This window comes from Dromiciops gliroides, chromosome 2, assembly GCF_019393635.1.
Source record: "Dromiciops gliroides isolate mDroGli1 chromosome 2, mDroGli1.pri, whole genome shotgun sequence".
NCBI lineage: Eukaryota > Metazoa > Chordata > Mammalia > Microbiotheria > Microbiotheriidae > Dromiciops > Dromiciops gliroides.
In genome coordinates this window covers 620,430,722-620,448,181 of record NC_057862.1, presented here as the reverse complement: position 1 = coordinate 620,448,181, position 17,460 = coordinate 620,430,722, and the positions used below count along the sequence as shown (strand labels likewise).

Below are 17,460 nucleotides of genomic sequence, written 5' to 3'. Positions count from 1 at the left end.
CCTATTTCTTCCAGGTTTCCAATAATTAGATGAGAAGGGAATGCATTCTGCATACGACTGATGAGTAGAACCAATAAAAGGAGATGAGAGAGGGGTGGGCCAAATAGGGCAGCAGCAGTCCAGTTTTGTTAGAATGAAGAGAAAGTTATGTGATTCACCTGGAAAACTGGGATAAAACTAGATCTTGGAAGACCTTAAGTGCCAGGCTGAAAAGCCTGTATTTTATCTTATATAGATGGTAAGGAATCACTGAAGTGTTTTGAGCAGGAAGTAATATGGTCAGATCTGTAGATTAGGGAAAAGATTTAGTGGAAACAGCATGGTATAGTAGATAAGAAGTTAAACTTGAAGTCAGGAGAACCTGGGTTCAACTCCCGTCTCTGACACATACTATATGTGCCATCCTAAGCAAGACACAACCTTCCAGTGCCTTGAAGCAGCTCTCTAAGACTTAAATTGCAAGCAAGGTGCCCACCTTCATGGATAGATGATGCTTCCTCCCTAAGAGTTCCCTACATCAATGAAATCCCAAGTCCAGTGGCTATCACTTTGGTTTAGTACATTTTTGAAAATAAATTATTAAAATATCATTCCGGGGGCAGCTAAGGTGGCACAGTGGATAAAGCACCGGTCCTGGATTCAGAAGTACCTGAGTTCAAATCTGGCCTCAGACACTTGACACTTACTAGCTGTGTGATCCTGGGCAAATCACTTAACACCCATTGCCCCGCAAAAAAAAAAAAAATACATACATACATATATATATATATATATATATATATATATAATCTCATTCCAATAATAACACCATGATGCTTCCTTATGGAGTGAAGGTGACACTGATAAGTTGTGTGTAAGTTCCAACAAGTCCTAACCAAATGAAAAATTGTCAGTTATGGAACCAGCAACTGTTTCTGTTAGCTGAGGACCAAACTAGCTAAATATAGAGAATCAGTCAGTCAAGAACCACTATTGTGCCAGACACTGTACTAAGCATTGGAGATAGAAAGGCCAAAAAAAAAACCCCACAAAAAACACAGTTCCTATTCTCAAGAAGTGTACATTCCAGTAAGGCAACATATAAATAACTAGGTACATATGTTATGTTGTTCATCCTTCAATTTCAAAAAGAACCAGTGATATCACAGGATGATGTTTTGACTTGTGCTTGAATTGTTTGAAGTGAGGCAGAGTTTCACAAAGCCTCACTCTCTCTTCCTGAGTCATCAAAGTCCAGGGGCAAGACAACAGTCAGGATGACTGGAGAGAACTTGAGATGTAGTGGGTGACCTTGGCTTCTTCAAAGGCTGACCAAGCTCTAAGTGTTCCACAGCACCTGCTTCAACCACCTTTATGGCCATTGAAACAAATTGTCCTCATCTTCCCACCCTGCCAGGGGGAAGTCTTCAAGTGTTTGGGGTAGACATCTCCCTAACTCACAGGGTTTGAAGCCTGTCAGTTGTCCTCAACCTGGTTTAGCCCATCTGCTGACATGTTTTTACTGGGGTGTGACTGTTGTGCATGCTACAGATTCTTGGAGCCACAGGTTAGAGTTGGGTATGAGGCAGACACCAAAGATGGATGATCAGCCCTAAAAAGGGCTCAGCAACTCTCCCCCCCCCCAACCAGATATGTTACATACAGAGTGGATGAAAATTATCTGAAAAGGAAAGGCCAGGAAATAGAATGAAAGGCTCAGCTCAGAAAGTTAGCCTCACTAGCTAATGAATTTATTTTGGTCACTGAATTTACACAACTGTTTACTAAAACGTGGACAGCTCATGAGAGGAATCAGTGAAGGAAATACACCAAAGAAATTGCAGATCATTAAAATACTGAAGTGAGTGTTCTGTTATGTTTTGGTAATCTAAGATACACAGACAGGAAAGCATTGGTATTGGATAATTAGTGAGAAGTTGGGTAGACCATATTTTATATAGACCAGATCTGTTTTATAATCCCAAATCATTTTATAGCCCACCATTGAAGATGGTAGTTCATTATTATGCATGATATACCCTTACACAATACCCCATAGCCATCCTATTACAGTATTTAAAGAGGAAAAAAAGGGCCTTTCTACTTCTAATTTTCTATGATTTTGTGTCACATTTGGCAGTATGGTAGAGTAGAACAAGCCCATATTTTGAAGCCAAAGAACCTGGGTTCAAATCCTGACTGTGCTCCTTGTTACCTGTATGACCTTGAGCAAATAATTTCTTCTCTCTAGGACTCAGTTTCCTCAACTGTAAAATGTGGGTGTTGGGGGCAGCTAGGTGGCACAGTAGATAAAGCACTGGCCCAGGAGTCAGGAAGACCTGAGTTCAAATCTGGCCTCAGACACTTAACACTTACTAGCTGTGTGACCCTGGGCAGGTCACTTAACCCCAATTGCCTCACCAAAAAAAACATGTGGGTGTGGTACTAGATGATTTCTAAACTCCCTTCCAGGGGGCAGCTAGGTGGTGCAGTGGATAAAGCACCGGCCCTGGATTCAGGAGAACCTGAGTTCAAATCTGGCCTCAGACAGTTAACACTTACTAGCTGTGTGACCCTGGGCAAGTCACTTAACCCTCATTGCCCCACTAAAATAAAATAAAAAAATTAAAAAAAAAATAAACTCCCTTCCTGCTCCCCATCCTGTCATCCAGTTTATATTTGTACCTAGATCTGTTGTCCCCAAAGTTTTCTTTTGGTACAATAATATCATCCTTTTTTAAATTTATCAGGGCACTGTCACTTGATGCAATTTTCCTGCACAGAAATTGATTTCTCAGAAATATGTTTGGGATTTTTGGTCCACAGTGGTAGGATTTGAAAATATGTATTTGCATAGAAATAATCTTTGGTGAGTTCTACCAGAGAGGGTGGCCCATTTATAAACATCAGGACTCTAAAGAGATACTTTGAGGGCCATCTCCAATTGTCTCCTCTTTTACCCCTCATATCTCACTCCCTGGCAGCACGTCTGCCTTGGGCAATGTTTTTGGCCAATTTATTTTCATAGATAATGCTTCCAAAGATGAAGTTTTCTCATCACGCACTGTTACACTACAGTTGGAAAGTTAAATATCACAACTCAAAGGCTGGTAGAAGCATCCTATTTTGGAAGAGTCTAATATGAAGATTCTCCATGCGACACCAGTGTGGCTAAAGTCCGGTCAACTCAATTCAGTTCAGACGATCATAAATTCGGAACTAAAGGATACCTTGGAGGCGATCAAGTCCAGGCGCTGCATTTAACAAATGAGGAAATTAAATCTCAAACTGATGAAGTCAATTGTGCAGTCACACAACCGGTAATTGGCAGAACTGGGTTTCAAACCCATGTTATGCATCTAACTCAAGATACAGAACTCTTTCTGCTGTGGCACACCGCCTCATTTCATTTGACATGTACTAGAAAAGGCACTGGATTTAAAGTGTGAGCATTTGGTTTTCACTCTTACCTGGCTCTTAACTTCAAAGTTCAATTCAGTTAAGTCAATACAACTTTACGAAGTGCCACGTGGAGGACCTTATGTTGATCACTGGGCAGACAGCGATAAAGTTCCTCCCTTACTATCTAATGGAAGATAGGTTGACATTACAGAGAGGCAAATGGAAAGTGGATACAAAGCAAGACTTCTTAACAACTCCCATAAAGCTATCTGAAAATGGAATGGGCTATCTCATTATGGGAGGTCTTTAAAAGGTTCCTTTTGTTGGTGATGCTATTCAGGTTTGAGTATGACTAGATGAATCAAATAACCACCTACTATTTGTTAAGCACCTTCTATGTGCTATGGATACAAAGACAAAAAATGAAATAGTACCTTTACTCAAGGTACTTGAGACAGCATAAATAGGTGGGTATATATGTACATATGTTTATGCATATATACATATAGATATCTGTCCCTGCATTTATATATGTAAATCTAGAGTGCCTAGATATGCATGTGGCTATAGCTATGTGTGTGTTCACACATGTGTATATATGCATGCATATGTGTTTATATATGTATACATATACACACATCTGATACAAGGTAGTTACGTGCAATCTAGTTAGTAAATTAGAGCACTAACGGTTGAAGTGATCAGAAAAGATTCAGCTTGAGTTGAAACTTGAAGGGAAGAATTCTCTGAGGTGGAGGTAAGAAGGAGAATGACCACTGAAAACTCACATAGATGGAGAATGGAATGGCACGTGTGAGCAGCAGAAGCCAGCTTGGTCAAGTTGCAGAGTGTAGTGGTAAGAAGAGTGAATAATGAAGCTAGAGAGATAGATTGGAGGGAGGATGTAAAGACTTCCAGAAACCAAAACAAAGGAGTTTGTATGGTTATCCTAGAGACAATAGGGAACCAACACTGTCATATATATACTTAAGGAAAATCACTTTGGCAGCTGTATGGAAGATAGTTTGGAAAAGAGGAGAGACTTGAAGCAGGGAAGCCATTTAGGAGGCCACAGCAAGAATGTAGTTTAGAGGTGACAGAGCTAAGGTCATGGCTGTGTGAATAGAGAGAAGTGGTTGGGCGTAAGAGGCATTGTAGACATAAAAACCACAAGATTTGTCGACTGGTTGGCTATATGGGCTAAGGCATAGTGAAGACTAAAGAATCCGGAGGGTCCTAACCTTGTAGACTGGAATAATAATGATACCTTTAAAGGATATAGGGAAGCTTGGTACAAAGGAACGTTTGAGTGGAACAGTAAAGAGTCCAGTTTGGGGTATGACGAGTTGAGATGTCTCACTGCATCCACTTTGAAATGTCCAATAGATAGACACTCATATGAGATTTGAGGTCAGAAGAGAGACTTGGGCTGACTATAAATATATGTGAACTATTTGTACATGATAATTAAAGCCATCAAAACTAACTCTACCCAATCTCGCCAGGAGAGAAAGTATATACAGAAAAGAATGGCCAGATCAGATCATTGCCGTACACCCACAGTTAGAGAGAGGTACACTGTTTATGATAAGCTAAGCAGTCAGACAAGTAGGAGAACCCTCAGGAATGAGTCATGAAAACCCAGAGAAGAGAGAGTTTCCAGGAGGAGAGGGAGCTTAATGATGGAAAAGAGCATATCAGGCAGGTAGAGGAGAAAAAGGTCATTGCATCTGGCGATTAATAGTCCATTGGTAGCTTTGGAAGAGCAGTTTCCATTCAGTGATGCAGTCAGAAGCTAGACAACAAAAAGCTGAGAAGCAAATGAGTGGACATGGAGGCAAGTGTAGAGATCCTTTGTTCTAAGAGTTTGGCTGATAAGAGATGAATGATGTGATAGCTTGAGGGCATTGTGGGGTCTAGCGAAGGTTCTTTAATAATGGGAAAGACTTGAACATGTCTAAAGTAGAGGGAGAGATTGAAAATTAGAAAGATACTGAGGATTATTGAAGGAGCAATCTGTTGGGAAGAGGGGCAGAGGGTACCAGGGGAAGGTTTTTAGCCTTGACAATGAAAACATATACCTCATCAGAGAGACTGGAGGAAAGGAGAAAATAGAGGTTGATTAGAAGGGATTTTTTGATGAAGAAGAGAGAAGAGGAAACAGCATATGGTCTGTTTTCTCAATAAAGTCAGATGTGAGGTCATCCACTGAAGGTTGGAAGAGAGAAAGGTATACAGGAGGCTTAAGGAGAAAAGACAAAATTAGAAAAGCTTCTCTGGGGAGTAGAATAGGGAATCAATTAGAAAAAAGGAAAAAAAATAGCTTGCTTCAGTGAGGGTACAGTTTAAATTAGATCACATAAGTTAAGTTCCTTCCAACTCTGCTATTCAGTGATTATATGACATAAACACAAATAAATATAGTGGAAAGTAGGATGCAGTAGGGTAAAGGAGAAGTCCAGAAATGTAAAATATTTTTGAGGAAGGAAATTTGTGTTGAGGGGATTAGCTAAGTTTCTCATCTTTAACATACAGATAACACTTGCAAAACTTAGCTCATAGGATTCTTATGAGGAAAGTGCACTATCAAATTGTAAGTTTTCCAAAATTATGAACTGTTATTCTTACTTCAGCAAATTTATAGGTTAAATAGCAAATATGTGCAAGGCTTGATGCTAGATGTCAGAACCAGAGTAGATGGTCACATTTTGGTAGAAAAATACCAGATTTCCTTTACAGTTAGTCCAAGAGATAAAAACAGTTATAAAATAAGTATGACTCTATTGTGGCCTACACTGAAAGGGATTGCTTATAAAGTGATAGCTCTTTCCAGGGCCTAAAAGTGCAAAAAGAATAAGGAGAAATGAAAAGTTATCCAAAACAAGTGTTATTATGATTTATCATTGAAAAGGAAAGCTTCAGGGGGCAGCTAGGTGGCACAGTGAATAAAGCACTGGCCTTGTATTCAGAAGGAAAAGAAAGAAAGAAAGAAAGAAAGAAAGAAAGAAAGAAAGAAAGAAAGAAAGAAAGAAAGAAAGAAAGAAAGAAAGAAAGAAAGAAAGAAAGAAAGAAAGAAAGAAAGAAAGAGGATAATGTGAAAGGTATAATCCCAAATGGCAAACTCTAAAATCTGTCCTGCCACGTGTGATGTATCTGTTTATTGCCACCATAGTTTTATCTACTATTGTTTTCTTGATTACTAGATTATATTTGTATTATGCTTTAAAGTTAACAAAGCATTTTCTTCACAAGACAACTTTGAGGAAGGTAATTTAGCATCATATCCATTTCAAATTTCTTTTCATTTATTCATTCATCTTCATTTTATAAAAGAGGAAAATTATATAAAAATAGCTTACATCACTTTTTCCTGCGTCTTTTGTGTAGTATCAATACTAGGAATCCAATCTAGTTTTCCTGATTCCAAATCTTGTTTCTTCCTCTCTACAGCATCTAACCTATCTTGATCATCATCATAATCATGTTAATTGTCTTCAGGAAGCAAGCAAGCAGACAGCAAATAGGTATTGAGGGACTGCTGTGTAATGGGCACTGTGCAAAGGCCTGGGATAGGAGCAGCAGTACTGTCATCATTTTTATCATCTGAGTAGCAACATCATCATTATTACTGTGCTTATCATAGGGTCCAGATTCATACTTGGAAACCCATAGAGATAGCACCCAACAAAAGCTAGGATTCATCCCTATATCATATAACTCCAACTTGAATTCTTTTTTCCATTTCACCACAATACCATTTCCATCATCATCTAAAGTTTATTAAAGACTTTATATTTCAGTGATGTTCCTCAGGTATTTTTTACTTCCCTCCATTGAGAATTCTATTTAATACATATATTTTACATGCATTACATTACATTTACATGTATTACATTATATATAATTACATTACAATTTTACATTAATATAGTATATTTGATACATAATAATATTTAATACATGTAACACAAATTATAGATGAGAAAACTAAGAAAGTAGTAATTCTTTGTAAATTTTAGAGAAAAAAAAAACTGATCAGAGAGGGAAAGTGGTTTTTATAGGAAAGCAGATATCAGCACTATATATAAAGAATTTCTAAATAAGGATTTTCTAACAGTTAAAGCTCTCTCACACTGGAATGGGCAGCCTCAGGAAGTGAGTTTCCCGCTGCCAAAATTGTTCAGTTAGAAATTGCATGAACTCTTGTTGGGGTGTTAGAAAGGAAATTCATGTACCATTCAGTGGGTCATACTCTCTAACCTGTGTCTAAAATTCTATGGGATCAATATTTGGCTACCTAGAAACCCTTCTCTGATTCTAATAAGTTGTATGATGTGCGTTAGTATTTATATGACATTTGTATGTTCTCCAGCGCTAGGCCTCAGTTTCTTCATCTACAAAATGAGGAGATTGGAGCAGATGGCTTCTGAGGCCCCTTCTAACTTTGTATCTATGATCCTGTGGCTCTTTTGGCAAAGATTGGTATGAAAATCCCAGTTTTGTGTCCCAGGGAGTTACATTTTCTTTCTAGAACTACCTTGGATGCAATTGCATTATTGGCAAAGAGAGATCCATTTCAAACTGTCAGGTCCTGTTGAGCTTTAAGGCAAACAGTCACCTGCTCATCCAACCCTAAGTAATTGTCTTTTGTGTTCATTTTATTGTCACCTTTGAAAGATGATGAAGAAACTCAACTGTTGGCTTTGTAGCGCATTAACTTCTTTATCACATTAATAGTGACTCATATCTTATTTCCCAGTTGTAGTAAGAAAGCCATTCAAATCTTTTCCTCACAGGACAATATCTTTAATAGTTTTCTGTGTTTCCTATTTGTGACTGTTTCTGTATAAACAGACTAATCGAATAGCATACTGAACCATCTATCCTTGGCAGAAATTCAGAAAATCACTTATTTTTATGGCAAGCAGGGATGCCAAAGGGAAGGAGGGAGGTGTGGGGGATCTGGGGGTGGGGGGCCCTCAATTTTTATGTAGTGATATTTTTCTTGAACTTGTCTTTCATAAATGTAATGTGTCTGTCACATGGAGGGCTCCAGAACCTTGGCTAGGAATTATTTATTGCACAGAGGCACAGAGGTGGGTGTAAAGGCATTATTCCCCATACTATTTCTGGCTAGAATTTATTTGCCTAAAGGAACAGCTATCATATAAACTGTCTTTCCAAATGAAAAGTCTGATATAGTTTTCAACCATGGTACTCACCTGTAACCTTTGGCAGGCATTTGAGTTGGGCAGGATAAAAAGGTTCTTACCCCAGGTAAGAGAGGAATCCTGAGAGCTCTGTCCACAGTTGCCTGTCTGTGTTTGATACCAATCCGCCTACCTCCTACTTCCCTCTAATCACAGAATTTCAGGATTAGAAGGAACCTCAGAAGACCTGAACCTGAACGAGCATCCTGTTACAAGAGATCTAAAAAGGAGCCATGCATCCTTTGTCTTTTGTCTTATTGATTTTTGGGGGTTTGGGTTTTTGTGTGTGTGTGTGTGTGTGTGTGTGTGTGTGTGTGTGTGTGTGTGTGTGTGTGTGTGTGAGAGCCAGTTGGGGTTAAGTGACTTGCCCAGGGTCACACAGCTAGTAAGTGTTAAGTGTCTGAGGCCAGATTTGAACTCAAGTCCTCCTGACTCCAGGGCTAGTGCTCTATCTACTGAGCCACCTAGCTGCCCCCATCCTTTGTCTTTTGAGAGGGAACTCCCTCACCCTTGAAGGTTGCCCTTCGCATCTTTTAACAACTGTTTTTTTTTTTTCTGATTTTTCTCCCCCTTGTACCAAGCCTAAGTTTGCTTCTTTGCAACTTCTATCTATTTCTCTAAGTTTTACCCTCTGGGAACAAGCAGGAAAAGTCTAATATATTTTCCACATGACAACCCTTCAAATATTTGAAGATAGATCTCATACCCGCTGCTATTCAGGACCAGCAGACCCCATCTCTTTCAATCCATCCTCAAATGTCATGAACTCTAGGCCCAACACTCTATCCATTGCACCACCTAGCTGTCCTTTTCCTCAATATCAATAAAACAAACGGGCCTATTTTTTGTTCTTAGTTTTCCCTGCCAGGCTTAGCTCACTATAAGATATTGTAGTCCTGATAGCATCATACAGGATTATGCCATACTTTCCGTATTCATCCTCTGTCACCTGCCCTTGCTTCCGTCTTCTGTACATCTTTGTAAACATCTAAATTGCTCTGTGAGTTCCCTGTGCATCCACATTGGCCACTACAGGATACTTCCACTTTTCTTCATCATCAGAATTGCTCATCAATGTTTTCAGAATTTCATTCCTCAGAGCTTCCCATCCCTCTCAGCCTGACTGCACTGTAGAATTTTAATCCCAGGGGATTCTTCTTCTTCTTCCTTAGATGATATTCAAGTCTACCCTTTCCATATTTAAAATACATTCCCACCTGTCCCCAGATTTCCTCCTCAATCATTCCAAAATGAAGTGGTTGCTCTCTTCCAAGGTTCATATGATTTCCACTTCGGCACCCAGTTCCTTCCTGTAAAGAATCCAATCCAGAATGGACTCTCCCTCTTCTTAGGGCTAAGATTATCATTAAGGCAAGTCAATAAATTATTATTTGCTCTACTTTTTTGCCGAGAGAGCGAAAGCAGACTTCCCCCATTACTAGTATGTCATGCTTCTGTGACAGGCTTGTGGGTTTTTTTTCCTGAACTCTTAATTGATTTTTCTTTCTGTCCCACTGGCCTGTAATATACTCTGATGATGACAGGGTTTTTGCCCCTCTGTTCCTCTTCACACAAATGACCTGTACTAACCCTTCTTCCCCAGTCCTGTACCTGGATTCTGACATATCCTCATACGAGCATATGTTCTTAATACTTACTGATATTCTCTGCTTTTTGATCTAACCTATGACTTGAGTAAAGCACAGCTTTCTAGAGCCATATTCCTACCCTGAATCTTATTTTATCAATTTAAGAGTCCATTGATAACTTGTTCCAAGTTGAGAAGTCATTGGTTCATCAATTTATTTGTATACACAGGCATCAGAGGTCATGAGTTTTAATATTGGGTCCTTTCTTGGATGGGATGAGGAAACTGAGGCAAACAGGATTAAGGGATTTGCCAAGGGTCACATAGCAAGTAAGCTGTGATCCTGGAGTTAGGAAGACTATTTCCAATGCAGCCTCAGAGAATTACTGACTGTGTGACCCTGAGCTTGTCACTTATCTTATGCTTCCTTTAGTTTCTTCCTCTCTAAAATGGATATAATAATAGTTCCTATAGGACAGTGGATAGAGTGTTGGGCCTAGAGTTAGGAAGACTCATCTTCCTAACTCTAGACACTTACTTGCCATGCGACCCTTAGCAAATCCCTTAATCCTGTTTGCCTCCGTTTCCTCATATATAAAATGAGCTGAAGAAGGAAATGGCAAACCACTCCAATATCACTGTCAAGAAAACCCCAAATGAGTTCATGAAGAGTTGAACATGACTGAAATGACTCAACAACAACAACCCCCACCCACCTCCCAGGGTTGTTGCAAGGGCCAAAGGAGATAATAATTGTGTTTAGCCCATTGCCTAGAATATAGTACATGGTGAATAAATGTTATGTGTTATTATTGGTGAGTATGTGGCCTCTTTTTCTTATCAGACTGGCATTATGTGAGATATTCTAATTTTACTGAATGGCTGGACTAGTTGTCAGTGACCTTAATAAGATGTGATTGACCCCTGCATCTTACTGGTACTGATTTGCCAGGCATATAAGCAGACTTCGAGTATTTAAAAATCAAAGGTACTTCTGATGTCAACAAAAGAGTAAAACAAGGGACAGCCAGGTGGTGCAGTGGATAAAGTACTGGCCCTGGATTCAGCAGGACCTGAGTTCAAATCCAGCCTAGACACTTGACACTTAGCCTGGACAATTCACTTAACCCTCATTGCCCTGCAAAAAATAAATAAATAAAAGAGTGAAACCAAAGCATATTGAAGGCTCTGATTGCTGTTGGATATTTTAAAACTTAATTTTATTATAGATTTATTTCAATAAATAAGAATAATCAAAGGAGGACTAAAAACACAATTTAAACATAAACTTTATATCTTGGTACTTTAAGAATCCTTGATGTCATCCATACATCAAAAGAAAGGTTTTCCTGAGTTTCTGTGACTCCTTCCTCCTCCCCCCCTAAAAAAAAGAATTCTTTGTAGCCAAACTTCAAAAGATTAGCCCCCTAAACTGAGTCCCAGAAAGGTGAGATGACTTTCCCAATGTCACATAACCAATAACCAGCTGACCCAGATCTTCTCAATCTCTACTGGATTAGAGACAAAATACCTCCTTTGATTTTACAGTTATCTTATAAAAAAATAAATAGGGAGCAAATTATTGTACCCATTTTGTGTTTTTTTTCTTTTTGTGTACCCATTTTGCATATTGGGTTCAGAGAGATGAAGCGATTTGCCCAGGTTTCTGTGACTAGTAAATAGCAGAGCTGGGACCTGGGCCCACATCTCTTGACTACCAGCTTCAAGGTTCTGTCTGCCGTACCACTCTGCCTCTCTTGGAAGGAGTTAAAAATCCAACCCATAATATTAAAAGCTATGTTTCTACACAGGTGCCTTTTTACTGAAAATAGATATTTTTTTTCCTCCTGATTAAGAATGCTGCCTGTAGGGAACAAAGCCCTGGCACAGTGTTTATTTTGCTACATCTAAGTTTCCCCCCAGAGATTCATGTAAAGAAGAATAGAGAGAAGGAGAAACCAAACGAAAACTCAAATCAAATGTAAATATGACAATAGACTTTGCTGATAATATAAAAGGGCTCTTTTTTAATTAGAGGCTCTGAAGGACATACCCTTTAATTGCTCTACATGTAGTTCCTAGGCCATCAATATCTTTGCTCCTTTCATTAATAAACTGGCAAGTCAAGGAGGAAAGCTGTTGGAGTATAATTTTCCCCCCTAAGCTCTACTTAATCAACAGCTGACTTGATCAAACAGAAAAACGAACATGCAAATCAGTGGCATTAATTCTAACACTGATAGGAATAGGAAAAAGAAGAAATAGAAACATGAAAGCTTTTTTATCCTTTTTCTGGAAGTGGGAGCAGGAATGGATGGGAGAAATAGGTAGGGAAACTGCCCTTTGAATGGCAAAAGATTCCAGGAAGGCCAGGTTCTCTGTATGGATTAGCCCAGTGATAGGCCGTGAGTAGGCAAAGACGAAGACTAATTGCCTGACAGAGCCACACTCCATTCGCCTTGGTCATTGAAATTAATTTCTGTTTTCAGGACTGGCAGAAAGCAGCTGCAGAATTTCAGTTCAATACTCAAATTAACTGGGAGTCTAAATTATTTCTTTGCACATACAGTATTAGAGGAGCAGGTCCCCCAATTGATCTTGATCGTAGATTCCAAAAGAGGGATTACTGCTACTTTTCCATCAAGAGCCCTAAGCCCTGGAAAGGCAGAAGGTACAAATTAACCCATTGAACACTTATACTTAAGAGTATGTCGAATGGATAATGGTATACCTATGTATGAAACATCACCTCTAAGAAAGTATTCAGATTTCAGAGGAAAAAATTAATTGTTTGGGAAAAAAGAACTTTTCTCCTCTTTCTAATCAGACCATAGCATTCCCTGTCCACACATGCCACTTCCATATGATGATATATATACCCTTAAAATTGCCCTGCCATTGTTGTTCAGTCATTTTTCAGTCATGTTCACCCTTCGTGACCCCATTTGGGGTTTTCTTGGCAAAGATATTGGAGTGGTTTGCTATCCCTTTCTCTGGCTCATCTTACAGATGAGGAAACTGAGGCAAACAGGGTTAAGTGACTTTCCCAGGGTCACACAGCTAATAAGTGTCTGAGGGCTAATTTGAGCTCAGGAAGATGAATCTTCCTGACCCTAGGCCCCACAGTATCCACTCCACCACCTAGCTGCCCACCCTGCCAGGTACAGTGCAAAAAAAAAAAAATCTGTTCTTGGAATTTAAAGATCTGGGTTAAAGGTCATCTATAGTCCAGTCAGTCAGGAAACATTTATTAAGCACACACTATGTGCCAGGCACAAGGTCAAAGACAAAGAGGGGAAAAGTCTCTTCTCAAGTTCACAATCTAATGGGGGGAGGGGAGTAACAATATACAAACAACTATGTCAGAACAAGATAGAGACAGAATATTCAGCCAGGGGAAGACAGTGGGAATGGCTTCTCGCAGAAGGTAGAATTCCAGCTGAGACTTAAGGGAAGTTTGGCAACCAGGCAGTGGGATTAAGGAAACAGATCCCAGGCATGGACGAGAGCCAAAGGAAAAAAAGATGCTGAGACTCAGAGAACCGGCAGGATTCACCCATTAACTCTGTGACCTTGGGCAGATCATAGTGGGGTAGGGGAAATGTGAAACAAATTAAACTATATGTGATTTAAGGAAGATCCTGGAAATGAGCCATGAGGCATTTTAGAAGGAAGCAATCACCATGGGGAGGTGACACACCTCAGCTGGATCTTAGGAAAAGGGGAATATCCAACAGGTGGAACGCTGTAGCAAGGATGCCTAAGATAGAAGAGGCAGCCCATGAGGATGCTCCAAAGATGTCGAGGATATCTCAGGGTCCTTCAGTTTAGAGGAAGAAGGAACCTTGGAAGTCATCGAGTCCATCTCCTGCTTTTTATAGATAATGAAATAAAGGCCCAGAGGTTTTTCAATGAGTTACCCAAAGTCACACAGGAAATGTGTCACATTCGAACCCAACCCCCAGATTCCAAATCCAGCATTCTTTCCTTGGGCTCCACCCTGTAGTTTTGACCCCAGATTGTGGAAGTCACAGGCTTCCTTAACTGCAAGGTAAAAGAGTTCTTTTTGTTGTGTGCTATGGGTAATGTGAAACCACTGAAATTGTATCACAACCCTGTAACCCCTAGAGAATTCTTAAGTAGTACTTAAAAGGAGAACCATACTCACATTTTAGTCTTAGTACCAGCCAGTATTTTGGATATTTTCCCCCATACCCCACCAAAAAAGTATCCAGAAATAATACAATAACTTTTGTGCCCGTTGAGTCTTTGTGAAAGCATCAGTAGATGTGGCAATTAGGTCCCTTTTGATGCAGGCTGGATTTGAACCTGTGACCTGGAGGTGAACGACTCCATATCTCATTACCACTCCCCTGAGCCTTCCAGCCCCCAGCAGAGTATGGAAGTTAATCAGCCACACATTAAATCTGCTTATAAGGCTGTTTCGTGTAAAATTTTTATATCTTGGCTCCTAATAATGGTCCCATTATAAATGGTTGTCTCACTGTGATATACTGGCTCCTTGGCTTCTAGGAACTGATTTAAAAGGGAGCCCTGGACTCTTAGTGCCCATGGAGTTTATTCATATTACTCAGTGCTAGCTCAGCAGCTCAAGTGTGGTATGGGATATTTTTTTTTTCCTCACGAAATATTTTCTTCCCAGCATGAGGCAGTGGCTATAATTAGTAACCTCCAGTGTGCTTGATATGCTGATGATACTTTATGAAAAATCACAGCTTTCCCCCACTGTGGCCCCTGGCCTGACAAGTCGTGCTGGTGTACGAGCCATTGTACAAATGGTCCTTGGGAGAGTGGAGATCTCTTCGTCACTTGTACAGTTTTAACTTTTTATTTTGGAAATGGACTTAATCATTGCAGATCTGTTTCCTTATCTGTAAAGCAAATTGGGGTGGATTAGGTGACCTCAGAGCTCCTTTCAAATTATGACCCATGGAAAGAACACTGGTTTGAAACAACATTTCTTGAAGAAATGAAGCAGGTAGGTGGCACAGTGGATCAAGGCCTGAGCAAGCCTGAAAATCCAGCCTCATATACATCCTAGATATGTGACCCTGGACAAGTCACTTAAACTGCCTACCTTAATTCCTCTATCTATAAAATGGGAATGATAATAGTATGTCCTTCCCAGGGTGATTATGAGGATAGAATGAGATAATATTTCTGCAGCACAGTTGGAGATTTCGCAAAAGAATATTTGCTTCAGAATGAGAGGATGAGAGAGACTGATGAGAGAAGTAAAAGGTGTATAAAAATGCTTAACAGGCCATGAGAAGCAGCAAGCTGGAAAAGAGGCAGAGAGGTGGTGAGCAGTGCAGAGAGCGCTAGGCCGGCAGTCAGGATGCTGCAAGTTCAAATACAGCCTCACACACCTACCTGCCTCAGTTTCTTCATCTGTAAGATGGGGATAATAATAGCACTTACCTCCCAGGGTTGTTGTGAGGATCAAATGAGATGAAGTTGTAAAGTGCTTTATACAGTGCCTGGTATGTAATAGGTACCTATTAAATGCTTGTTATCTTCCCTGCCCTTTCCTACTTTGAGTTTACTCTGTTTAGCTATGTGATCTGAGCTTTAGTTTTTTAATCTGTAAAATTAGAGAGAATAATAACTTTTGTACCTACTACAAAAAGTTTCTGCAGGAGTCAAATGATAGAAGTATGTAGTGTTTCATCAACTTTAATGCACATTATAATTGTGCACTGCTATTGGAGTTATGGTTTAGCATGAGGGAGAAGAAACAAACTAAAGTAATTTCATGGCATTCAAACAATAGTTAGAAATCTCTCCTGAATTTATTTAATAATTTGCAATGTAGAAATATTACATATCCTCTCCCTTAAAAGAAAGGTCCTGAAAAGGGTTTTGGCCAATTCTATGGATGAATAACAATTTGATGCAGTGGAAGGAGCACCAGGCTTGGAGTTGGAATCACCAAATTAAAGTTCTGACTCAGGAAAATCACAGAACTATTGGAACCAGAAGGAAGAAACCTGAGAGATCATCTCATCAGTTTGTTTCTTCCTACTCAGACGGGAGGGGGGGGGAGGAGTAAGTTGGTCACAGTCACCTAGCTTGTAGGGGACAGCCCTTTGACTCAACCCCAAGTCTTCTAATGCCAACTCTGCTTCTCTGCCCACTACACCATCCTGATGCTTTTGAAATTCCTGACCCTAAGTTTCCTCATCAGTAAAAGAGGCATAATAATATTCACACTACTAATTCACAATTCACATCATGCCTCAGTACAATCCTTGATCAAGAAAAACAAGAATGAGGAAATCTCGTGTTCTTCCCTCGTTATTTCCCAAACTCAACCAAAAGGTTATTTGTTGGAGGGAGAAGGTGGGGGGCATGTTGTTTTTTTTTAATCTACCTTTATTTTCACTAACTTCTTTTTTTGGGGGCGGGGGAAGGCAATGAAGGTTAAGTGACTTGCCCAGGGTCACACAGTTAGTAAGTGTCAATTGTCTGAGGCTGGATTTGAACTCAGGTCCTCCTGAATCCAGGGCCGGTGCTTTATCCACTGTGCCACCTAGCTGCCTCTGGAATGTTGTTGTTGTTTTTTTAAATAACATTGTTTTTATATATTTTTACCTTTTAAAAGAAGAAATGTGAAGTAATAATTTTCAGAAATATCATGGCTTTTCCTTTGCTTTGATTTATTGTATTGCTTTTTCATCACTTATTCACCTCTTGTTGCATTTTGTGTGTGTTTCTACCTCATTAACACTGATTCATTCTAAGGTATTTATTACCTTAGTTAAAATAATGCTTGTGAGAAAATCACATAGGTGAGAACAGTGTTGGAAAGTGGGTAAGCACATCATTTCCATATAGGATTGGGATAAATTAGGCCTCAAATGAGTCAAAATGCCATTTCCTCTCTGATTCCCATATACTCAGAAATATGCAAAGCAATGTGGCAGTTTGCTTCTGAAGGGATGTGGACCACTGTCCTCTGCTGAAGCCTTTGTCCAGGGCCTCTTCATGACTTTACAGTAACTCTGAGTTGTTATCAGGTTAGGGCATCAGAGGAAGAGATCTGAGATGTTCTCCTTTAGTTAGAAATGCTTCGGGGCAGCTAGGTAGCATAGTGGATAGAGCACTGGCCCTGGATTCAGTAGGACCTGAGTTCAAATTCGACCTCAGACACTCGACACTTACTAGCTGTGTGACCCTGGGCAAGTCACTTAACCCCAATTGCCTCACCAAAAGAAAAAAAAAAGGAAAAAAAAAAAGAAATGCTTCATGTGCTAGGCC

At 39.7% G+C, this 17,460-nt stretch overlaps 1 protein-coding gene across 1 annotated transcript in view; it reads left to right on the top strand.

Annotated features, from left to right (window-relative positions):
* The window catches only part of WWOX (WW domain containing oxidoreductase), a 1,201,502-nt gene that overhangs the window by 595,004 nt on the left and 589,038 nt on the right, over nt 1-17,460 (top strand). The gene's annotated exons all lie outside the window — the stretch shown is intronic.